A 25,093-nucleotide genomic window follows, 5' to 3' on the forward strand; every position below is an offset into this window, starting at 1 on the left:
ATCCTTGCCTCAGTGTTGGCCGCAGGAGGACTCCCCTGATTGGCGGTTCAAGTTCGATCTGAGGATAGGGGAGGAAGAAATCCAAGTGGGTAACCCTGAGCTTTGTGGGGCGAGGGCTGCTGAACCCATGCCATGTCCAGGGGTGCACTTGAAACACACTTCTGATTAGATTCACCTAACACGATCCTTGTTCTCATTTTGAAAGAGGCCCAGAGAGGAGAGGTGTGCACCAGTGGTCACATGGCTAGTGAAGAGAGAACACAGAATCCAGACCTACTCTTCTAGGGCCGAGCTGTACTTTCCATTTTGTCCTTGGCCCCACCCAGCACCGCTTGACCAGGGAGAGTGCACAGACCCAAGGGGCCTTGCTGCAGAACCCAAGTCACCCGCCAGAACTCCAGCAGCTCCGTGGTCGGCTGGAGAGCGGGCAGAGTCACGCATCTGCCTGCTCTCCACTTCTGCTTTCTCCAGGAAATGAGCAGAGACCCAGCGCGAGTGATTCAGAGTGAAACGGCGCTGAAGATTGCCGATGCGGGGCCGGTCCTCTTCCCCCGAGCCTGAGGGGCTGCAGCTGGGGATGAGGGGTTCCATGCCATCTGATATCTGCAGGCGCTGACGGCCACCCCTCCAGGTAGGCCACCTTGCTCTTGGCCAAGCCAGGCCAGCCTAGAGGTGGGCATGTGGGCCCCCCGCCTGTCAGCGTGGGGCCTACTGGCTGCCTCCTGGGAGGCTGAGTATGGGGGCACATGTGACCCAGTGCCTGGTTCGGGTTTGTGGATGTGGGAGAGGAGGTGAGCTGGGGAGCAGGAAGTGTGTGTGGCGTGGGCGGCCCATGTGGTCAGGGCCATTCCAGGGCCTGGGTCTGCGGAAGTGTGTATCACCGCTGAGGTTTGGGAGTCAGGCTGAGCTCCAGCAGCGCTCCTTGACCTCCGACGTCAGGTCAAGTCTTTTCTCGGGGTCCTGCTATGAAAGGATTCCTGGGAAGGGCTGACACGGGCTTTCCTGGTTGTCAAGGGGGCGGAGAGAGTAGGCCGACAGTAAGACTCGCCCTCCAAGACCCCGCATAGGTCTGACTGAGGAGTGCAGAGCCGGAGGGCCATTTCCAATGAGCCTCAGAGGGAGCTGGTCTGTCCTGGCCCTGCCATTACTCACTGGGTTCTGGTAAGTAGGTGCCTCCCTGGGCTCACTTCCCTCATCTGAACTGTTACAGCAAACCGTTGAAACGCCGGCATTTTCTGCCTAAGCAGGGCCACCTGCTCAGTAAGGGCTGATTCTTCATTTCCTCTGAAATGAAACTTCTAAAACACTACACGGATCCTTTGTCCCAACCTATCTAAAGTGAGGGATGAGCTGATGTGATAACTAAGGGCGCTATGTATTACTCTTTCCACGGAGCACACTAATTTTAATATGAGTTTGTGTATAGTCATTCATTTAATTATTTAACATATAGGTATTGAGAAGCCACGCCCTGCCAGGCTCTGGTCAAAGCGGACAGGGGTCTGTGGTGCTCAGCGTGTGGGAGAGTGGCAGGTAGGGTGGGGGTCTTGGGAGGGTGGGGATGGCTCTAGTCTTCTGAGAGGCGACCTGTCTGAGGGAGGCCGAGCCCTGTGGGTTTCTGAGAAGTGTTCTTGACAAGGGTCTGAAGGAGGAGACCTGGTGGAGGTTGGTATGGTAGAGTGGGGTAAGGGGCATGTCTGGGGCTCTGACCAGCGAGGTAGGGAACAGGGTCAGGTCAGGGAGGCCCTTCCTGTCTGTCCATCCTGAGCACCTGGGCTATTCTTCCATGAACTTGGGAAGATTTTCAGTGTTGAAAGAAAAGAAAAGTTCAGCCAGGCACAGTGGCTCACGCCTGTAATCCCAGCACTTTGGGAGGCTAACAGGGGCAAATCACCTGAGGTCGGGAGTTTGAGACCAGTCTGGACAACATGATGAAACTCCATCTCTAAAAAAAAAAAAAGAAAGAAAATTTAGAAAGACCATAATAAGATAAAAGTAATAAAAGTAGCATAAACCCTGTGTGCTGATACCTTAGATTTTCTAAAGATCAGCATCATCTTCAAAGTCCTCTTCATATCCATCCTTCTCCCTCCCTTTTCAAAAGCAGCAACTGTCCAGAATTTTGGGTTTATTGTTCCCTTGCTTTTTTTTTCTAGTTTTACATCCCATATTTAAATTGCTATATATGTATGATTGCAAGCTGTTGAACTCCGTAAACATGGAATTAAATATTCTTTTAAAATTTGCCTAATTGGTTCAAAAGTATGTTTCTGAAATTCCTTCATATTGTTGCATGTACCTGTATATAATTCATGTTTTCTACAGTATAGTATTCTATTAGATGAATATACCTCAATATATTTATTTGAGATGCTACTGATGGGCACTTGAGATATTTCAAGAGTTTATTTTTTTTTCTATTATAAGCAGTGCTGCTAGAACTATTTTTGTATATGCATCTTTGGGCGTGTGTGCAAGAATTTCTCTAGGGTATATACTCTAGAAATAGAATTGGTGGGTCATAGGTTATACATATCTTCAGACTTACTGGATGTCACCACATTGTTTTCCAAAGGTTTTGCCTCATTTTACCCAACCCTCAGCAATGCACCAAAGTTTCTGTTGCTCCACATCTTCACCAACATTTGATATTGTCAGGTACTGTATTTCTGCCAATCTGGTAGAAATGAAAAGCTATCTTAGCATGTTTTTAATTTGCATTGCCCAAATTACTAAGGTTGGGCATCTTTTTCATATGTTTATTGGCCATTTGGGGTCCCTTTTCCTGTTCACATTTTTTGTCCATTTCTCATGGGGTTACCTGTCTTTTATCCTATTGATTTGCCATAATTCAATACATATTCTGGGTACTACTTTTTATCATTTATATATATATAACAAATATTTTCCATTGGTTGGTGCCCTGTCTCCTTATATTCCTGTGGTTTTTATTAATGACTGAATTTCTTAGTTTCAAACAAGTTTATCCATCTGTTGCTTTATGATTTATACTTGTTATGTGTTATCTAAGAAATTCTCCACTGTAAGACTGTAAAATTATTCTCATATATTTTCAAATAATTTTATAATATTACTTTTTACACTTAAGTCTCTAGTCTGCCTGGAAATGGCTTTTCTGTATGGCATGAGGTGGGAAGAAACCTCATTTTATTTTGCTTTTCCCATATGGATAACCAAGAGTCTTGGCACCATTTATTTAACAGGCCATTTTTTTTTTCTTTCCTTTTTTTTGAGATAAAGTCTTGCTCTGTCACTGAGGCTGGAGTGCAATGGCATGATCTCGGCTCACTGCAACCTTTACCTCCCAGGTTCAAGCAATTCTCCTGCCTCAGACTCCCTAGTAGCTGAGATTACAGACACCCGCCACCCTTGCTCTGTCGCCCAGGCTGGAGTGCAGTGGTATGATCTTGGCTCACTGCAACCTCCACCTCCTGGGTTCAAGCGAGTCTTCTGCCTCAGCCTCCCCAGTAGCTGGGACTACTGGCGTGCACCACTGCACCTGGCTAATTTTTGGATTTTTTAGTAGAGATGGGGTTTCTCTGTGTTAGTCAGGCTGGTCTTGAATTCCTGACCTCGGGTGATCCACCCACCTCGGCCTCCCAAAGTACTGGGATTACAGGCGTGAGCCACCGCACCCAGCCTAATAGGCCATTCTTTATTCACTGATCCATGGTAGCTCTGTTGTGAGTTGAGTCGTCATGTGCATGGGGGTCTTTCCCAGTTCTCTATTCTGCCAATTTGTTTAACCCTTTGCCAATACTAGACAATATTGTTAACCACAGGTTTATAATAAATTTTGATATCTAGAAAGAGCCTCCCCATTCTTTTCTTCTTCCTTTCTTTCTTGAAAATCTTGGTATTTTACTCCTTCATATAAATTTCAGAATTGGCTTTCAACAGAAAAAAAAAAAAACTATATTCAGATTTGACTGGTAATATAATTTGGAAAGAAGTGATATCTTTATGAAAATGACTTTCCCAATTCATGAATGTGGTCTGTCTCTCCATTTATTTAGATCTTCTCTAAAGTATTTAAATGCAATGTTATTATTTTCTTTATAGCAGTAGTGCATATTTTGACTAGATATATTCCTAAGTGGTTTATATTTTTATGTTGTGTTAATTGTCATTAAAATACATTTTGGACTGTTGCTGTTTGGACTGATTCTTGTTAAAATGCTTGCATTTTTAACAAGAATCTTTTTGGGTGTCGTGTGAAGATTGTAGGAGACCAAAGGAAGAAGCAAGACTACCAGTTGAGAGGCTTTTGCAATAACCCAGGCTAGAGGTGGTGGTGGCTTGCCCCAGAGTGATAATAGTTGAGATAATGAGAGGTGGTCAGAGTGGTCAGATTCTAGATAATTTTTTGAGGGTAGGATTTGATGACATTTAGGGTATAGAGGATGGAAGAAAGAGAGAAGCTAAAGATGATTCGAGAGCAGCAGGACGAATGAGATTGTTGCCTACTGAGCTGGCTTGAGGGCAATAGAAGCAGATTTGGAAGGTGATGATGATTCAGAAATATGAGTTTGGTCATATAAAGATAGAGTTGCCTGTTAGACAATATGTGAAGAAAGGAAGTCTTTGCACTCTCCACCCCCACCCCAGTGACCCTCATGGTAGACAAGCAAGGCAACTTGACCAACTGGGAGAAAGAAGGAAGATATCTTGTGTAGGAGGGTAAGGAAAATGAAATGCTCAGAGTTCCTAGAGCCACACCTTAGAGCTGCTACCCATTTTATTTACAATTAGGGGCTTGCGTTTGTAATCTCCCTCCAAGTGCTATAAACCATCAAAATGTAGATAGATGATATCTCCTAAACCCTTGGCTGCCAATCCCCTTTGAGGTATCTGTACTCCTTAAAAGCTTAAATATCAAAGTCTAGACCTTTGTTATCCAATACAGAAGCCACTAGCCATACTTGAAATGTAGCTGATGTGAATTGAGATGCACTGTAAGTATGAAATACACACCAGATTTCAAAGATGTTACAAACTACCAACAAAATTTATAAAATACCTCAGTACCTAAAAATATTGATTACATAGTGAAAATATTTTGGATATGTTGGGTTAAATGAAATATACTTTAAACATTAATTTAACCTATTTATTTTTGTTTTAAATATGTATCTACCAGAAAATTTGAAATTACACATGTGGCTGGAATTTGTGCCTGGCTTTCTATTTCTAATATTTCTGTTGGACAGCAGGCTTTAGAGGAATGATACTTCTTGTTCTTTGGCCAGAGGTTTCATGGGAACACAGCTCAAGATGGATGAGAAGTAGGAGAGGTGAAAAGCCACTTGAACCAAATAATTCCAAGAAGAAAGAAAATATACAAGCTAAGAATAATGGATTTAGTACCTAAATAAACCAGGCACTTGTACTTTAAACTCAATCCTCAAGATGAGATAAGTTTCATTATTCCCATTTTACAGATGAGAAAATGGAGGCTCAGAGACATAAGGTTCTTTGCTCTCAAATAGTGAGTGACTGAGTTGAGATTTGACCCTAGTTCCACCTGATTTTAAAGCCTGTGCACTTGCATTAGACCAGACTACCACTAAAGGGCTGAAGAAGCTACACTTCTAGAGAGGAATAGTGAATGTTTGGCAGGAGTATGACAGTGGTTCCTCCCTTTTGGCTAAATGATTAATTCTTCTTTTGAGAATTCATAGGAAACAAAATCATTGCAGCAGGGATCCTTCCCCTCAGCATTGCCCACGACAGCAGTGGAGACAATCTAAGCATCCAGTTGTTACAGAGGGAGAGTCAATTATGGGTGATCCATTGAGAGGATGCTCCATGGTCACTAGGTCTGATACTTTAAGGAAAAGGGCAATGTAGAACATGTTTATGATATGATGGATGATTAATGCAACTAAATCATTTTCACATTAATTACAAGCAAAATATACTTGTGATATGGGATGTTTGGGGTGTTGCTTTTTCTGGCCAGAAACCTATGTGGCCAGTGGCACCTTTGCCTGAGTTCTTGTCCTGCATCCAGGAAGAATGAGGGACGCAGACATGTGGAGGGCAAGCAAGATGAAGAGGAGCTTTATTAAGTGTTAGAACAGCTAAGGGGAGACCCACAGTGGGTAGCTTCTCTTTATAGGCAGGTTGTCCTGATGAGTGCTCAGCTCTCAGCAGAGAGGGTATTTCCTCTCTGCAGCTGGTTGTCCCTACGTCTCAGCAGAGAGGAGCTCTGCAGAGAGGAGGCCCTGGAGAATGTAGCTCCTCTCTGTAGCTGGTCCTCCTATAATCTTCCCAGCTCTCAGCAGAGAGTAGCTCCTCCCTGCGGCTGGTCATCCAGTCATCTCCCCATCCTCTGCTCTGCTCTGGCTGAATCCAGGGTTTTTATGGACCTCAGAGGGGAGGAAATGAGAGCCAAATGGGCGATGTGTGACCATGAGCAGCCTGAAAAAGGCAACAGAAGTCCCCACTCTGGTTCCTGGGTCTGGTAACCCAGCCCCCAGCCTTCAGGCCCTCCCTGGTTTGAAGGTAGGACCTTACTGGGGACCCGCTACCCTCCACCCAGGAGCCTGTCTGCCCTCTGCTGCCTTCCATGGTGCCCTAGCTGTTCGTGCCAAGGAGCATCTGAAGGCCAGTGCAAGCGGCCTTCAATCCCTTCCCCTCATCACAGCCTGAGGCAGGGGCTCCTGATCCTCACTGGGTCCAGGCCAGAATATGGGACAAGGGCAACATCACCAGGAGCTCCCCCTCTTGCCAAGGCTGTCAGGAGCCACTGGGGCAGAGCTAATCAAGGGCCCAGGCTGGATGTAGGAAGTGGCAGGCTAGGTGGTCACTCTGACTGAGGGTGGCAGACTCTGAGATACTGCCCTGGGTGGCTGGTGGAGAGCCTCCTCCCAAGGCCCAGGAGCCCAGCAGCCTTGGCGGGGTGGGTGCCGTGGCTGTACCACTGGCTGGGTCTCCGAAATGGGCACCATTCCCACTTTCTACCCTGGCCCCAAAGCCTGGCCCTAGCTCCACACTGGCACCCTTCTCTGCCTGACCATGCTGCTCCCATCACGCTGCTCCCCTGCTGGTCGGCTGGCAACCCGGCCTGGCTCCATCATGGCAGCCCCCAGGGTAGTGGGTTGCTGGAGTTGGGGGGCTGTCTGCCTCCTCCCCTTGCTCTCCCTGCAGTGGCCAGCATGATGACAGTGGCTGTACCAGACTGCCTGCTGCTGGCATCACTTGGATGTGAAAATTAGTAGGCATAAAGAGAAATGTTTGTTGATTTTTGTGTTTTCCATGTAATAATAAGAACATTTCTCAGTAGCGCTCTAATGTCGGCTTTTAAAAGGATAAGCACAAACTAGAAAGAGAAATGTAGTCAAAGATAAATGCGTGTACACATAAAGAAACTGTGTGGAGGTTGGCTAAAACATGTGAGCAATTAGCAATGTTGCAACACGCTGCCAGGAACCCACCGAGCAACTGTGGACAGAATCCAGGTAAAGTGGCCCTGCATGCAGAAGGCTGCAGGGTGGCAGATGCTATAACAGAGGCAGGGTCGAGCATCCCTGCAGCTGTTTGTCCCCAGTATTTCTGCCCTGAGAATGCCTGTTCTTTAGGAGAGGAAGGAGGGTAGCAATTAAAAGGGTGACAAAGCCTAGGATGAGGAGTGTGAGTCGCAGGGCACAGGCTCCTAACCCCACCCAGGAAGCAAGCCTGCACGTCCAGTGTATGCACAGCAGCTCCACGTGGTCTCAGCCTTCCAGGGGTGTGAAGGGCGATCGAAGAGCCAGGTGGATCAGGGTGGCAAATGCCCAGATGTTCAAAAGGGGAAAAGCCCAGGGCACTGCCCTGCTGTCAGATCACAGATTCTTATATTTCCTTTTAGCCTCACACACCTGTGGGCCTGTGGGCCAGGACACCTTAACTCTATCGGAGTGACAGGGATAGAAGGGAGGGGCAGTGCCCCCATGTGAGTCTACCCCTCTGTAAGTGGGTGAGACCCTCACAATCACCCCCATGGAAGATTGTGTCTTTGTTCCACAAAGTAATTCCTTCCTCACAAAATTGCAAGTGTCTGAATCATCTCACTTTTGAAGTGTGTATTTAATGTGATGATTTTCCCTCCCAAAGTGCTTTAACTAAATGACTGTGGCATTTTATAATCGATAGAGACTTTGAATTGAGGAAATACAAGAGTGAGAAAGAGAGAGTATTCATGAATAACGATGACATAAGGAGGAACGGGAGGGGAGCCACAGTTGTTATAGGCAGTAGGCACTGGGGAAAATGATTGATTTGGGAATTAATGCAGGCCAGCCTTTGTGTGGCCTGCCTGACTGTGCCAGCCAAGGGCTTTTATTGCCGAGCTTCCCTTTTCGCCTGTACATGGGACGATCAAAGCCCTGCTGCCCACCGTCTGCCTCACTGTCCTGCTATAATTACTGAGATCATATCTTGATGCAGCCTTGAAAACCGGAAGGGGCTGTCGCCTGCTGGTGATGGCTGCCTTCTAATGGCAGGATGGCCCGATAGTAGGAGCAATTTGGAAGTGGAGAGGGGCAGGGTTGCTTCTTGTGTTGAGGGGGGAAGCCAAGAGCTGTGTCTGGAAGGTGGCAGATTTGGACTGTGGTGCTGAAGGAGGAGCTTTCCAGGCAGAGGAGGTGGCCTGACTGAAGGTAGAGGGGTTAGGGTGAGAGTGATCAGTGGATTCAGCTTAACCCCATTGGGGGTGCAGGGAGAAATTAGGCAAGGAGGGGGTTGGGTCCTATCATCAGGGCCACAAGCTTGGGAAGTTTCCCAGAGAACATGGGAGCTGCGGAGGACTCAGGGCAGGGACATCTGGAGTTGTGCTGTAAAGTCTGACAGTGTGGAGTGGGTTAGAGGTGGAGGGGAGCCTGGAGGCGGAGCGTTATGGTGCAGCCAGGGAACAGATGAGCAAGCAGAGGGGTTAGTGCCAGGCCCACCCTGGGCTACCAGCCTCATAGAAGGCAGACCCAGAGGACCTGTGTCACCCACGCAAGTGGCATTCTCAGGTCCCTTACCCCTTTCTGTTCTATTCAGATGCCATCCTCTCACCTCCTCAGCACATAGAATAATTAAGAAAATTATTCCTGGCACATTAAGAGGTCTGCCAGCTTGTGGGAGACTCATTCTGGTTAAACAAATATTCAGCTCTCAGAGGAGAAATCTGAAGCTTGTGAACCCGGGCAAATTTGAACAGCAGAACTTTACTGGCAGACAGATCCTTAAGGAGCATCTACTCTAAATGCTTCATGTTACAGGTGGGGAAACTGAGTCACAGAAAAGCAAAGAGACTCAACTTGGAGCTTGAAGCCCCTACTTCCAGTGGCTAGCCGTATATTTCCTTTCTCTTCTCTTAGGTGAAAAGCATCAGGAGTCAAGCTGCACCTGATAGTGTCTCTTTTTCTCTTTAACCTAAAAGCAGAGTTTTCTGGGTCCAGGTTGGCCTGGCACAGGAGAGGACAGGGAACCCAAGAAAATGAGTCACTCTATCTGTGACGTAGGTGGTTTGTGCCCTCATTTTTTTGTGCTTTGATGATTCCGGAGAACTAAGAGATCTTTAATTCCTGAGGAGCCAGGCATGCATGCTTTCAGATATGTTTCAAAGCTTCACTTGTGATTTTTGTGTGCTTATTCTGACCAAATTATTCTTGAAATTTAATAAGCTAAATGGGATGATTGTGTGAGCAAACCAAGCCATCTGGAAATGTGTCAAAATCTTTCTTACCTTAGCACGTGAGGTATAAATGATCCTGCAAAATTCCCCTGTGATTTTCCTTCTCTGGGAGTTTGGAGGGTGAGGAATCGGATGGGGGTTGCTCAGAGTCTGGAGACATTCTTAATGGAGTCCCTGCCCAAGCTTTCTGCCCTGTTCCTGCTCACATCCCTCCCAGTTGAACAAAGCCAGGTCTAGTTAAGCCCGGCCTTTCCTGTGGCTTCGCTTCTCCCTCCTCTTCTCTCTAACCTGCCTGTTTCATAGCTTCTTTCTACCTCCCTCAGACTCCCTCTCCAAAGCCACTGCTTCTGTGACACCTCTTCCAGCACCCCCTAGCCTCTTCCACCCGCATGTATTAGAGCATCCCTTTCCCTGTCTCCTCTCCTAGCAGGCTGTGAGCTCGTGGTGGCAGAGTCACCAGTGACAGATAGCTGCCAGGTGCTCCTGTCACTCTCTTCTGAGAGCCCCACAGTGACTCCCAGGACTGTTCCGTGAGACAAGCACCGTGTCCATGTCCATCGGCCTGCCACTTCGGGCTCTCTGCAGGGCCCTCTCACCATGCACTCACTCAACCCCTGAGCCCCTGTCCCTGCTTTTTCTTGGACACCTGTGCAATTTGCCAGACACTCACTCAGGCTGCCCGGAGTGCCTGTCCACTTACTGCCAGGGTCCGTCCTTACTCTTCAGTGTCCACCACCAGTGCCATATATTCTAAGAAGCTCTCCCAGACTTCTCCACCCTTTCCAGGCTGGGCCACAAGCCTCCTCTTGCCCCACAGTCACCACCACCCTGCCCAATGACTGTCCCACTGCATCTGCTTCCTTGCTGGCCCCCTGCTCTCCCTGATCTTTGAAGTCCAGGGTGTGGACAGAGGGTGATCCTGCTCCTTGCATGTTTAATAGTCCAGAGACCCACTACACAGAACACACCAAGTAGAGCAGTGGCTTTGCCTGGAGGACAACTGACTGACACTGAGTGTGCTGGTATCTGTGGAGGGAATGCTGGCCAAGGAGTGTCCATGTTGTCCAAGGCTAATGAACCCTTATCCTTGAGGCTCCCAGGGATCTGCTCTTCTCTGGGGCAAGAGTGCAATCACAGAGTCTTGTTTTGGGCCTCCCAGCTTGTTGTGTAGCTATGGGCAGACAGCGGGTCTGGCTTGGATCTCCTATGGCTGGGGGTCAGCAACAACTATGCAAGTCCAGCCAGGGACTCCCTGCAACACTGCAGGCTTCAGCTAGTACCTGAGGTGCCCCCATGGCATATTCCACCACCACTGACCACTGCCTGAAGCCAGCCTTGAGTGCTGGAAGAGGGGACCTGGGTTTGACCTTGATTCTGATGCTTGTCAGCTGTTTGATTTCAGATAAATTACTTGTTTTCTGAGTCTCGTTTTACCCATCTGTACAGTGGGAATAGTAATGCCTACCTTATTGGTTTTCTAAAAGTAGAGAACGTTGATGTCTCTGTTGGTAGATGGTCACTCTTCCATGGCCGTTCTTACCTAAGGGGATATTTTCTTACATTTCAGTGGAGACCAAGCCCCGATTGGCTCCCAGGTTAGAGAGGTTCACCACCTTTCCACAGGGGCTGGGGCTTCTTGTAACCTGTGCTGTCGCCAGCTCAGGTCTTTGTCCCCATCATGATAGCTCAACCATAGCCAAATGGTAGGGGCCAGGCAGGGAACTGCTCCCTGGCCGTTTTTGGCAATGTGGAAGTAGGTACACATACCGAGATACAGCCCCTTCCGCAGGACACTGTGAGTTCCTGTATTCCGTTGTTATTGCCAAAACCATAGAGGTGTGTGCTGGCCAGGAGCCCAGTGTGGACTAGAATCAGAAAAAAGGAAGCTGTGAGAGCCATGGAAGCTTTGCTGACCTGCCTAGTTCCTTCCAATGGGAGTCTCCATCTTAGTCTTCAGGGGATCCCCTGAACTTCTGGAAAACACCTGCATTGCCTCCATCTCCTCATGAGTCCTTTGAAGCAGGTGTAGGGCCCTGGGCCCTACCATTCTCTGCCTGCAGGCACACTCAGCCCTTGGCCCGGGTAAGAAGTGGGGACACTCACTAACTGGTGATGCCTAGGGCAGCACTGAGGTGATTGCTGGAGTTATCCATGAGTCCAGCAGTTGCACCTGCTCCTGGCACTCCTTTGAGGAGGAGCTGGCCACGCAGGGCCCACAGGGAACCTCCTGAGTGGTCCACTCCTTGCTCTCCCACCTGCTGTCTACATGGCTGCCCCTGACTCCACCTGGCCCTGATGTGGCATCCCCCAACACAGGCTTGGTCTTGGAGGCAGCCCTCCTGCTTGTGTCTCCACATTGCATCCTCACCGTGGCCAAATCCTCATGTGCAGCCCTGTCTGGCCATGCTCAGACCCACGTCTCTAAGGCCCTGTCCTTGCATCCAACAAACCAGCTCCTTGTGAGGAGATCCGATATTGGACACACTCAGCGGCTGGCCCAGGGGGAGGTGATGAAGGCAAAAAGAAGGGTCTAGGCTGAGACTGGGGCAGCTGACTCAGACCCCGGGGCTGAACCCCAAAGATGAATGGAGGCCCCAGAGCACACTTACAAAGGCCATGTGGGGCTCAGGCTCTCTGGGGAAGTGCAGATTTTAAAGATTTCGAGGCAGCAAGGTGCAGAACACAGAAGAGGCCTTGCAGTGGGCACTCTGTGGGCATCTAATGTGTACTGGACACCCTCTCACATATGTTGGCTTGCTTAATTCTTTCTGCAATGTTGCAAGGACGATATTGTTCCCATTTTACAGCAGGAGACATCGAAGTTGAGGGAGCCTGAGTTGCTAAGGTTACAGGTTAGGAAGAAGTGGAGCTGGGATTTGAATCTGATCTGTGTGATGTCGCTCTGGGTTGGCCTGGCCTTGGAACTCAGGAGGGGCCAGCCTGGCCAGAGGGACTAGGTTCAGGGAGGTGGTGGTGCTTACCAATGAGTCAAGGCCAGAGGCTGTCACACAGCGCAGGCTAACAGGCCCACACCTAGATGCATGATGCTACTTGAGGGTGGGCCTGGAACACTCAGGTCTCACCCAGTTCACAGGTAACCTAGGAGCTAGTGTCAGGGCTCTGGACAGCAGGCCCTGCCATGAAGCAGGAGAGACCTAGCAGGGGCTCCCAGCTCCCTTTCTGACCTGCTTTGTGATATTCTATGAGCCACCCACATCTCTGGGCATCACAGAGCTCTGGCGGTCTCAGCCTCCCTTGTCTTCCTGGCCCCTGGCCTCACCTGGGGACATGTTGTAATCACCTTAGACCTTGTAGCCAACACTTACACGTGGCGCCCACCCAGAAGTGAGTCACAATGTTGGGGAATACGGCCTCCCAGGTGGTCTGGTGAGTGGCTTGAGTGGGCTATGGCTGCTCTGTTTCCAAGCTCACCTGGCATCTGATGTGCAGGTGTGCATCTGGCAAAGATGCACATGTGACTCTTTGGAGTCAGATGCACATTTTGGTGGGTTATCTCCAATAAGGTCCCGCCTTACTTCCGTTTCCAAGGCAATCGCTCTAACCAGAGTGATCACGGCCCTGTATCTCCTGGCTGTTCTTTCTTCTTCTCTTTCCTGTTCCAGGCTTGGTTTACTGCCAGTCAGGACAACCTTTCTAGAATAGCGTTTCCCAGGCCATTTTCCTGCTTAGTACTTCCAGGGTCTCCCCATTACCCAGAACGCCAGGTCTAACCGTGCTGATCTCCCTTTCCTGGTCCTTCATGACTACTCGTGGCATCATGTCCCATGGTCCCCAGGTCACCTTGGCCTGTTTGCTGCATGTCTGCCTCCAGCTTGCTTCCTGCCTGGCCTTCTCTGAGCAGCCCTTCCATCCCCATGGGTGCTTCTGTCCTCCATGGCCCCACGCACATTTGTTCTCCTACAGTCCTGTGCCCCGGCTCTGAGACGGCCTCCGAGGAGGGCATGTGCTGTCCATTACAGAGCCCTCCTGTGACCTGCTTCTTGACAGGCCATCTCGTGGTGTCTCCCGCAGCACATTTTTCAGACAAGGATTGGCACTGTGGAGAGTCACTTTTGAGATTCCACAGCTCACGGCATGCGGAGCAGGAGCCAGACTTGACGCCAGATTCCAATTTTGCCTGCCCACGATGTCTGTCTTCTAGCCTGGGACATAACACCAATCTCCTGCACATTTGAAGCACTCTGGTGTCACTCTCCTGCCCCCAAGGGTGCCAGGGCTGGAGGCTTGTGGCTGCGGCAGTGACAAGGCCCCTGTGACAGTCCTGTCCCAGCTTTCTAGCAAGTGGGCCTTGCCTGTGCAGATCAGATCAAGATTTCCATGAAACACTCTTTCTGAGCAGCAGTGGCCTCTCAGGGGAGCAGAGAGGGGCAAGAGACCTTCACCCCACTTCTGGCAAGATACTGAAGACCTCTTTCTCTCAGGGGCCGTCTGTCAACTCTATCATGCTTTGTCTTTGCTCAATTTGTTCTCAGTGGGGGAGACGAATTGGAGGTGTACGGTTTATCCACAACCCCAAATATGGCTCCTGCTTTGCCTCATGCTTCTAAGAAGGCAAAATTTAACACTGTGCATGCCAAGTGGTACTGGTTCAATAAACGCTGATGGGAAATGTGGACAGGTCTGGCAGGGGAAGGCTTTATCCGGGACAGCCATGCTGTATCTGCCGAGGCTCTCCAGAGAAACAGAACAATAGGATGTGTGCAAGTGTGTAGGCAGAGAGAGATTTATTTTAAGGTACTGGTTCACACAATTGTGGCGGCTGGCAAGTTTGAAATATTCAGAGCGGACTGGAGACTCAGGGAAGGATTGCTGAGGGTTGGAAGTCAGTCCATGGCAACTCTGGAGGGAGATCAGAGGTCTCTCATGAAATGTGCTATAGACCCAGCAGGCCCGTGCGGCCCCAGAGAGCACATGCTGCCGGGCTCACAGCCCCTGTCACGTCTCCATTTCCTCCTCCACAGACAGCCACGCTCACCTGGTTTTTGTCCCAGGGGCAGGTGAGGTCTGGGAGGTGAGGAGAGGGAAGTGGGAGGTGGAGGGAGCAGAATGTCTGTGGACAGGGCTCTCAAGGTGACCGTAGGGAAGAGGGTGGGGCCTGGTCATAGCTACTCTGAGACAGCAGGCAGAGAAGGAGATCAACACTCAGTGTTCAGAGCTTTCAGTGTTGGGGCTTGAAGCATGGGGACTTTGGAGCTAGCAGGGGCAGAGGCACAGGGACCTATTGTAACATCCAGTGTCCCTCCTGTCCCCTTCACACCCCACACGCGTACACACCAGGGCTCCTGCTGTCAGTTAATACATCACCAACGTGGGCAAGGACTTTCCCCACAGTGGAGAGTTGGGAGAGAAGGAACTAGACAACCTCAGAGGGAGAGTGGTAGAGAGGTTTTGGAGGCAGACAGATCTGGACCTCAGTGAGCTGCAGGCTCCTGCTCCCAGCCTCAGTTTCCTCATCTGAAAATGGTATTCCTAATATCCACGTCATGGAGTCATCATGCAGGCTGAACAGTGCAAGTGTGCAGCTGGCCTGCCACACACTAAATCCCCAGCAAGGCTAAACTCCAGTTTTGCCTGCCACACACCAAACCCCCAGCAAGGCTAAACTCCAGCTTCGCCTAAGACACTTTAGCCTCTCACATTGCACTTTTTGTTTTCATCCTCTTGGTCCACTGTCTGGGCTGAGGGTGAGGGGTGATCAGGGCTTGCAGTAATGCTAGGTAAAACCTAGATGATAGGATTCTTCTGCTTCCAAAGTCCCTCTCCAAGGCTACTCCTCAGGTGGTGGTCCTCTAGGTGTGGTCCCTGAACCAGCTGCCTCTGCACCTCCTGGGAACTCTTTAGAGATACAAATTTCTGGGACCCACCCCAGACTTACTGAATTGTAAACTGGGGCTGGGGTCCAGAAATTTGGTTTTAACGATCTCTTCAGGTGATGCTGATGCGTACTGAAGTTTTAGAACTACTGCTTTCAGAACAGTTTCTCCAGGAGGACAGGTTTTAGGCTGAAGGTTCACCTCTAAGCATCACCCCAAGGCTGGCCATCAGCAGGCGAAGCATCCCAAAGGGAGCCTCAGAGCACTGGGTCTTAGATCAGCTCTTTCCCCAGGGGCCCACAGGAAAGCCTGGAGGCTGTCATTCCATTGACACGAGTCCCCTCACCTACACTTCCCTCCTTTGCTTTGTACGTTATATACGCTGTGCTTTGGGGGCCCTTTACCACATCCTGCAGGAGCTCCAATGCTCTTGTCCCGCAAATTCTCAGGGCCTTATGTCCTCCAAGCTACTTCTATCTCTTAATTTCTCTGATCTTGTCACTGGGTCTCATCTGTGTCCCCTTTGTTTACAATGGTGTTCCTCCCTGCCCAGAACTAACCCAGGTGTGGAACACAGAGCTTCTGTCATTGGCTTTTCATAATCCCTCCAACACAATGCCATTGTGTGGCAAATGTTTACTGAAGCCTTGGCCCAGAAGGGAATTCTCACTCCTGAAAACACCAGCTGCGTGAGCATGCCCAGGGATGCTGCGTAAACGCACCGTGCCTCCATCTCATCTCCACCTGGGGCTGGGAGTGTGTGGGCTCATGACGGTTCCTGGGCCATGGGCTTTTGGGAGAAGTAAATCAGGTTAGGCAGGCAAAGCCCTTGGCAGGGGACCCAGTGTGGAGCTAGCACTCAATAGATGCTACTATTGTTGATTTTACCGTGGTCATTAAACAGGATGAGTTATTTCCTCTTCCTTTATCTTTTATCTATTTATCTATCAATTTTATTTATAAATTTATAATTGTAGTACATACCACAATCTATAAATAACATAACATAAAATTCACCATCATAACCATTTTTAAATGTATACTTCAGTGGCACTGAATACATTCACAATGTTGTACAACCATCAGCACTCTCCAGCTCCATTACCTTTTCATCTTGCAAAACTGAAACTCTGTGCCCATTAAACACTACCTCCCCATGCACCCCTCTCCCCAGCCCCTGGGAACCACCATTCTCCTTTCTGGCTCTATGAATTTGACTGCTCTAGGGACCTCATATCAATGGATCATACAGCATTTGTCCTTTCGTGACTGGTTAGTTGACTTCGTATAATTCTCTCAGGGTTCATCCATTTTGTAGCATGTGCCAGAACTGTCTTCCTTTTAAAGGTTGAATAATATTCCATTTCATTGATTACACATTCATCTATCATTGGACACTGGCTTGTCTCCACCCTCTGGCTACTAGGAACACGGGTGTACACGTGTCTGCTTATGTCCCTGCTTTCAATTCTTTGGGGTATGATTTTACTTTTTATAATTGACCTACCTCATCTATTAGTTCAACCAATTTGATGTAACAATCAATTATAAACATAATCTTTTTAATTGGATGCAAAAGTGGATGAGAACTTAGAGGACAGTCTCCCCACTTGACCAACGTGGAGGCAGAGGCCAGGGAAGGGCCCTGAGTGAGTTCTTATCTGAGGGTGGCTTCTGTGGACAGACGCCTCGACCTGTCCCCAGCCGGTGGCATCCTGAAGAAAGAGGAAGCATGGTTAAGGCGGAGCGTGTGGGCTTTGGAGTCAGATGCACAGAACTTGGCTGGTGGCCCTGTGGGAACCTATGGAACCACTCTGAGGCTCTTTCCAGCACCTGTGAAATACTACTATTTACCCCCTCGTGGGATGTTGCTGTGGAGATAGAGATGATACAGAGATGAAAATGCACAGCCACTGTAAAGTGAGCTCTCAGGGAGGGAAGTCACTACTTTGATTAAATAGAGATTTCTATCCCCACTGTACGTGATAAAAGCTGAAGCCAAGGGACTAAAATCCTCACCTCTGGCTTTTCCATTAGTTCTCTTTCAAACTCAGTACATGTTTTCTTAAAGTCAGGTTTACTGAAATATAATTTACATAAAAATAATTTACTTTTTTTGGTGCACACTTTGGACAAATGTAGACAGTCATGTGACCACCACCAAGTAACTCCTCCTCCTGAGAGCGTACTTCATAGTGGCTCTGCGTTTTCATCTCTGTATCATCTCTCTTTATCTTCAAAGCAACACCACATGAGGCAGTAAATACTAGCAGTATTTGATAGCTGCTGAAAAGAGCTTCAGAGTAGCTCCATAGCTCAGAACTGCTGCTAAATAGCAAGTTCTGTGCAGCTGACTCCAAAGCCCACACACTCCTCCTTGACCACTTTCAAGATACAGAACATTTCTGTCCCCCGCAAAATTCCGTCCTGCCTTTGTAGTCATCCCCTTATCCCCCATCTCTGGCAACCACTGATCTTATTTTCTGTCCTTAACAATTTTGCCTTTTCCAAAATGTCATCTAAGTTGAATATGACAGTAGGTAGCCTTTTGGGGTTGGTTCCTATCAGCTGACAGAAGGCCTTTGAGATGCATCTGGGGTGCTGTGGATGTCAGCCATGTGTTCCTTTGTACTGTGGAGAGGGATTCTGCTGTATGGATGGACCTGAGTTTGTATATTCATTCATTCTGTGAGGGGCATTTATGTTTTTTCCAGGTTTTGGCAGCGATGAATAGAGCTTCTAGAAACATTCATGTACAAGTTTTTGTAGGAGCATCAATTTTCATTTCTCTAGGGTGAATAGCTAGGGGCAGAATTCCTGGGGGTATGTTTAACTTTCCCAGAAACTGCCAAACTTCCTTCCAAAGTGGCAGTGCCATGTTTGCATTCCCACCAGCAAGGGTGAGAGTGATAGTTGCTCTGTACCCTTGCCATCGTCAAGTTTTGTTTGCTTGTTGAAGACATACTAATTGGTGTGTCCTGGCATCTTGTTTTAATCATCATTTTCCTAATGATGATGCTGTTGTCCATCCTCAGTATTTCTGACAGTGTCAGCTGTGCAGGTAGATGTGAACACTGTTCACAGTACATCACCTCTGTCTCCCTACCCCTTTTAACTTGGTTTTAGATTGTAAGGTCTCCTTGTTGACATGAAACCATGGGGAAGAGGGAAGCAAGGAGTAGCCCCACCCTGAACGTGTTTTAGGAACAAGAATGGCTTTGTTATTTATTTATTTATTTATTTATTTATTTATTTATTTTGGAGCGCTCCAGATTGAGGCCAAGACTCTGCTGAAAACAGGGGCAAGAGTGTTTGGATCTGCTGACATGCAGTGAGGCACTGGCTTTTGCATGGAGAGGAAAACAGATCATTTACGGCCATGCATGCTAAGCTGCTATTCTATTCTGTATCATCTGGTTTAGAGGCTTCCCCAGCTCCAAGGCCTAAGGGCCATGGCCCATTACGGAAATGGCAAACAGGCAGTTTCTGCACCTGGAGTTTATAATCTGGAAATGAGAATAGTTGCAGAGGCTGACAAGAAATGGTGAAAGAATTTTAATCTTTAATTTTTCACAGCAACTCTTTGTCTGCAGGACCCAGCTTTTCTGCAGAAGGCACTGAGTCCCAAGCTACCCCTTTGGGTCATTCCACATGTCTTCTTGCTCCGGGGCGGCTTTTCTTGGGAACAGCTTCTTGGCATCTTACCTCCAAGGGCTGCTAGATCACATCTCACATTCTGAGACTCCCAACTCTGCAAATCACTCAGTAGAACGTCAGGTATGAAAACAGTCATCAAAATGTTTACTTAGCAGCCCAAATATCAGCAACCCAGCAGTTGCTTCATGCTCCAGATGTTACCCTTCACTGGGGCAGCTGTGCGCAGAATGCCTGGTGTGGGTTGTTACAAGGCAGAGCAAGCTCTGATGGTGCTATGTATCCCTGCAGGGTGGGTGGGGTGCAGGGTGAGGGTGGACAGTGACACCCAGAGACCTGGGGGCATGCATGGCCAATCCCAGCACTGGTGCTGCTGAGGTCACAGGGAATCCCTTCCTCTCGGGTGCCTGCAGGCTCACCATCTTGTTCCCTGAACATGACACAGAGGAAGGGGAGACCCCATTACATACACATAACCCATAGACTCTGGGCCCCTATGGGGGCCCTTGCAGCCCTTCAGTGCCTCACTATGCTGGACCTCTTTCCATTGGTCATGCATGAAGGGCAGAGAGGGACTGGAATCACCAGGACTATGTGGATGAGGAGAAGCCGAGTCCCAGAGAGGGGAAGTGACTCGGTTAAGACACCACAGGGGCCAAGTTAGACTTGGACCCCTGCCTATCACTCCCATCCTAGCCCCACTGCCCCCTCTGCCTCGTGGCTATGTGAGAAGGCAAGTTTCTGCCTCAGGAGAGCAGAGCTTCCAACCTGGCTGGTCACGGATGTGGAGGGCTGGAATGCTGTGTGCCCCGACCCCATCCAAGCTAGGACACAGCACAGCCAGGAGGCAGCAGTGGTCTTGTCTTTTCCTGGAGGCTCTGGGACTCCCCTGCAGCCTCCTGGTCTCTTGCCCTGCCAAGGCCACATTTTCCTGAACCTTTCCCCTAAAAGCCCACCTGTCCAAGAACCTTTCCAGGGTAGCAAGTCTTCCCCAAGCCTGTGTGACCGTGTGTAGTAGTTTGCCACGCCCCCTCCCCATCCTCGGCCCCAAGCAACCACAGTGTGAGCCCAGCTGCCTGTGTGCGCTGCTGGGGGTGTGCTGGGCAGCAAAGCCTGGGCTATCCACAGACCTGGGGGCTTCTGCTCCAGCCACCAACTGGCAAAAGGACCCTGGCCAAATCACCTCTCTGCTCCCACCTCAGTACCAGCTGTGGATGAAGGCTGCTAGCTTTGCTGTCACTGGATATTAGGAGGATTACATGAAGAGATGCATATAAATGCCTGCACTAAGTAGGTGCCAGTAAATACGTATTTCCCCAGTCCTAACAGTAACCTGTGCCGAGCTGACTCATGCTAGAGGGGCCCTGTGAGAGGACCTGTTGTCATCCCCACTTTACAAATGAGGACATTGAGGCAGGGATGAGTCTTGTCACTTGGTCTAAGCCCACTGTGTTGAAATCCCAGCAATCTGGCCCCAGAGTCTGTGTTGGGAGCCATACACGGCTGAGAGTAGAATCCCCAGGAGCCAAGGCCCAGATGTGGTGTCTGTTTAGTAGGTTGATTTTTGTGAAAAGTGCCCTGAGCTCAAGTTCCCACAGTGGGGAGTGAAGTTGGGGGATGGTTGGGAAGCACAGGTTTGGATCCTGTTTTTATTTAAAATTTTGATATTTTGTTCATCATGGATTTCTTGGCATTAACTGATCTCTATAACTGTTGCATTAAATTATCATTTTTGGCACCTCCTTAAATCTTGTGCAGAGGTGAGTGCTTCCTTCACTGCCCTACCCTCACCCTGGCCTTGCCTGGGACTCCCACAGTGACCATAAGCCGCAATGGGTCCCTTTTCACTCTGGATAAGAAGAGGCTGCTGGCGCCATAAAAAAGGATGAGTTCATGTCCTTTGTAGGGACATGTATGAAGCTGGAAACCATCATTCTGAGCAAACTATCGCAAGGACAGAAAACCAAACACCGCATGTTCTCACTCATAGGTGGGAACTGAACAATGAGAACACCTGGACACAGGATGGGGAACATCACACACCAGGGCCTGTAGTGGGGTGGGGGAAGCCGGGAGGGGAAAGGGATAGCATTAGGAGATATACCTAATGTAAATGACGAGTTAATGGGTGCAGCAGTCCTGGGGAAATCCTGGTAGAAATATGTAACAAACCTGCAGTTGTGTACAAGTACCCTAGAACTTAAAGTATAATAAACAAAATAAAAGTTCCAGTGACCACATTAAAAAAAGAAAAAAAAGAAAGAAGAGGCTGCTGGCTTGTGGGTGGGGCACTTCTTGAGAATGAGACGGATTAGAGTGGTTTCTTCTTGCTGTTCTTCACATGGCCTGCAAGGCTACTCCCTGTTTCCTTCTCTTTTCAAATAAAACTGGAGCAGGTGTGGCATGATCAGCAGATGAGCAGGAGGTGGGGCAGCTGCAACTTAGCATTTGAGTCAGATACTGCTGCCACGCAATTTCACAGGTCCGCATTTGTTAGAAATTCTTGTTTATCAAAAATCTCTGTCGATTCAAGTGAAGGTGAGTCAAGTGTTTCACTTCAGTAAACGTGGCTTCTGCACACTTCAGAGGAGAGCTGAGAGGTTTCTGATCCTTCCTCTGGATCTCCAGCTAAGTCCCGACCCATCGCGGTTTCATATTCTGACCTGATACTCACTTGACTTGCCACTTGCTGGTCCTAAAGACGGGGCATGTTAGCAGGTCCTCAGACATGGTTTACTGATGGAATCAGTTAGTAGAACCTGCAGATGTGGCCACAAAATGAACTTTATATGGTGGAGACAACACTAAGCTTGCTGTTACCGTGGCTTGGGACTGACTCTATTGGTGCTAAGAATGGCAGTTTGGTTGGACATAGTGGCTGTCAGAGTCCTGGGGAAATCCTAGTAGAAATCTTGGAGTGGGAAAAATGAACTTGTTCCAAAGAGGGGTCTAGGCTAGAGAGAGAAATATTGAGATTTGGGTGCCATCAGCATATAAGTTCATTCATTCATGGATTCATTTATACTTTCATTCATTTATTCGATAACATTTTATTGAGAATCTACTCTGTGCCAGCCCCTGCTATGGACACAATATCCTTGCCTTCACAGATCTAATGTTTAGTAGATATGTGGCTCTCAGGGGTAATTAGAGCCATGGGAATAGCTGAGACCTCCTTACAAGGAACTCATGAAATGAAAACTCACTGGAATCTGACTCCAGAACAGCTGCAGGGAGCTCTGAAGGAGACCGAGCCTCAGATGGAAACATGCTCAGCTCCTCACTCTGCAGCAAGTGAGCAGTGAGAAACAACAGAGATGCACTTTCTTTTGATTTTATTTTACCTGTCAAATCATCAGGGTTAAAATAATGGTAATAAAAAAGATTACACATAGGGAAGCTCAAGCTCTTGTACGCTTATGTAGAAGAACTCTCTGTCCCTTGATAGGGTTGGTATTTCAGGAGCAGCTGTTTGGAAATACGGATCAAGAGGCTGGAAAGTTTATCTACCTTTAGATCCAACTATTTCCTTTTAGAAATTCGGAATGGATTAGGATTTGTTATTTTATCATGAATATATATAAAAGACTGAGACATGAGAATTGTCATTACAGTATTTTTTTATAGCACTGAATAATTTATCATTTAAGTGCCTAAGTGTAAGGGCTTATTCAATAAACAAGCAACATTACTCTATGGCCACCATGTAGCCGTTAAGAATGAAGGTGTTGAGGATCTTAAATAATGTGGAAAATATTCATGATGTGCTGTTTTGACTACAAAGAAAGTTATGGACTAATTTATTAAAAATTGGATTGAGAGAAAATATCTGCAATTTTTAAAACTAACAAAGGACCGGCTTCTAGATATAGTCTCACAAAGCAGCAAGAGAAAGACAAGCAAAGAAAAAATAAGCAAAGGTTATGAGTAGTTAATTCACAGAGGAGAAATGCCAAAAGGCTATCAGGCATGTAAAGGGATGCTCATACTCATTAGTAACTTAGAGAAATGGAAATTAAAATGACAATGCGAGATCTCTTTCCTTCAATCAGATTGCAAACACTGGAAAGCTGGGTGATGCCAAGCAGGGTGGTAATGAGGTCACTGAGGAGTCTTCAGATGCTGTGTGGGAGATGGCCTGATGCCAGCTTTCTGGAGGCATCTTAATTGGTGGAACTTAGTTCCACTGAGCAGGCATACTCCCTTGACTCTGTTCTGATGCCCCTGCCTTCATATCCAGAGTGAGTCATGAGAGCCCAGTGAAGGGACCCACGCAGGAATGTCCACCCCAGCCCTGTGTGCAGGACGGGATGTTGTGGCTAATCCAGCCATCTATCACTGAGAAAGCCAACAAGTAAAATAGGCATGTGATACCTACTTTGGAACACAAGGCAGCAGTTAGAGGAAATGAAGTTGACAAACACAGAGTCACGTGGTGGAGTCTGAAGACATAATGCTGGGTGAAAGAGTAAGAGCAGAAAAGATGCAGAAGAGCATTCGCTAACTTAAGTGTATGCGGATGGAAATCAGGTGCTGTGTGTCATACTCCTAAGTTCCATGCTGGTGGACTCATACTCACCAAGCGGGAGTGTGGGTGGGGTGGGGACACAGCAAATGCAAATGGAGAATGGAGGTCCTGGTGATAAAGGAATAAATGAACACAGCCAGAGAGGAGCCTGCCCAGATCAGGGAAGAGGCTGAGGGGTGTGAGCAACTCCGCCCACCACCTGCCCCTTAGAGTCAACCCCTCAAAGGAAACAACTTAATCCCCCACAAAACCCCATCCCAGTGCCCCAAAAAAGCAAAAGTGTAAATAGAGTTTGCTTCAACACTATTATGATCATGTTCTTACTAAACTATATATTCACAGACAGAAGCTGGAATGTCAGCAGTCATGTTTTCTGGGTATGGGCAAGCATTATGTTCTTCCTGATTTTTTGTTTCCTCTTGGTTTTTGAAAATGAACTGACATGGCTTTTGTAATAAGAAAATGACTTCTGAAAATGAATTCAGACAGTAGGCAGTCTGTGTGCTCAAAGAGGAGTCAGGGGCAGGCTGGGTTCTGCACATAAAGAGTGAGAAGGTTTCAGAGAGGGGCTGGTTAGCCTTGCCGGTGACGTGTGGCTAAACCCCATTTTAGCCTGCAAGGAATGTGTGTTTGGGCTAAAAACAAAGCATGATGTAACCCCACTACTGCTGGACCCACTTCTTTATGTCACTCTGGTTGCTACCTTGTGATTGTTGAATGCCTGCTGGGCTCCTGGATGGCTTCCTACGTGGTAATGTTGAGTTTGGTGAGGGCTTTTATTCAGGGAGCCTGAACATTTTTGTCCCTTCTTAGAGTTTACTGAACTCCAGACAAGCAAACAATAAACTATCCTATGTTATGGTGTAAGTCATAACTGAATGACAACTTTTGAAGGTGTGTACCTTTGGGAGGTCACTTATTGGTGAATTGGCCCTTGGCTGTTTTCATCACGTAAGTTTTTGCTCTTGTGCCTACTGACTTGAGGCTCCCAATTTGCAAACACTGCTCCTGTGTGCACTTAGGGATGAGCTCCTGTAAGCTTGGGGACTTAGAGGGTCATTTTGAGAACAAATAACCAAATAATGCTTAGAATGAGGAATCTATCCTTATAGACCCATCATAGAAGGAAGTTCTAGATACAGAATTATGTGCCTCTACAAATACCAGTGAACTATTTACATCTCTTTTATGTATGCAGCCTTTTAAAAGAGAGGCAGCAACAAGTGAAAAGACAAACAACCCGCCTTCCAAAAAACAAACAATCAAACAAACAAACAGGCTTTAGTGTGAAAGTTTGCATTTCAACTTGATGTCTAGCTGCTTATATGCCTTTGGCCCAGTTTCCTTACTTACCTAGAGAGAATAAGGGCACCCATCTGTCTGTGTAGCTGT

General features: G+C 48.0%; 1 protein-coding gene across 4 annotated transcripts in view; it reads left to right on the plus strand.

Annotated features, from left to right (window-relative positions):
• The first annotated feature begins 331 nt into the window (after positions 1-331).
• WDFY4 (WDFY family member 4) overlaps positions 332-25,093 on the plus strand; it is a 305,713-nt gene continuing 280,951 nt past the window's right edge. Inside the window, exons 1-2 of one of the 4 annotated variants that reach the window (XM_017885510.1) lie at positions 333-631; positions 1,015-1,161. The gene's annotated coding sequence lies outside the window, so the exon portion shown is untranslated. Of the gene's footprint in view, positions 632-876; positions 1,162-25,093 lie in introns of those variants that run through there. The other 3 variants (XM_017885513.1, XM_017885511.1, XM_017885509.1) reach the window with 3 other exon arrangements.

The sequence above is a fragment of the Rhinopithecus bieti genome, unplaced genomic scaffold (genome assembly GCF_001698545.2).
Source record: "Rhinopithecus bieti isolate Rb0 unplaced genomic scaffold, ASM169854v2 scaffold_15143, whole genome shotgun sequence".
In the NCBI taxonomy this organism is placed as follows: domain Eukaryota; kingdom Metazoa; phylum Chordata; class Mammalia; order Primates; family Cercopithecidae; genus Rhinopithecus; species Rhinopithecus bieti.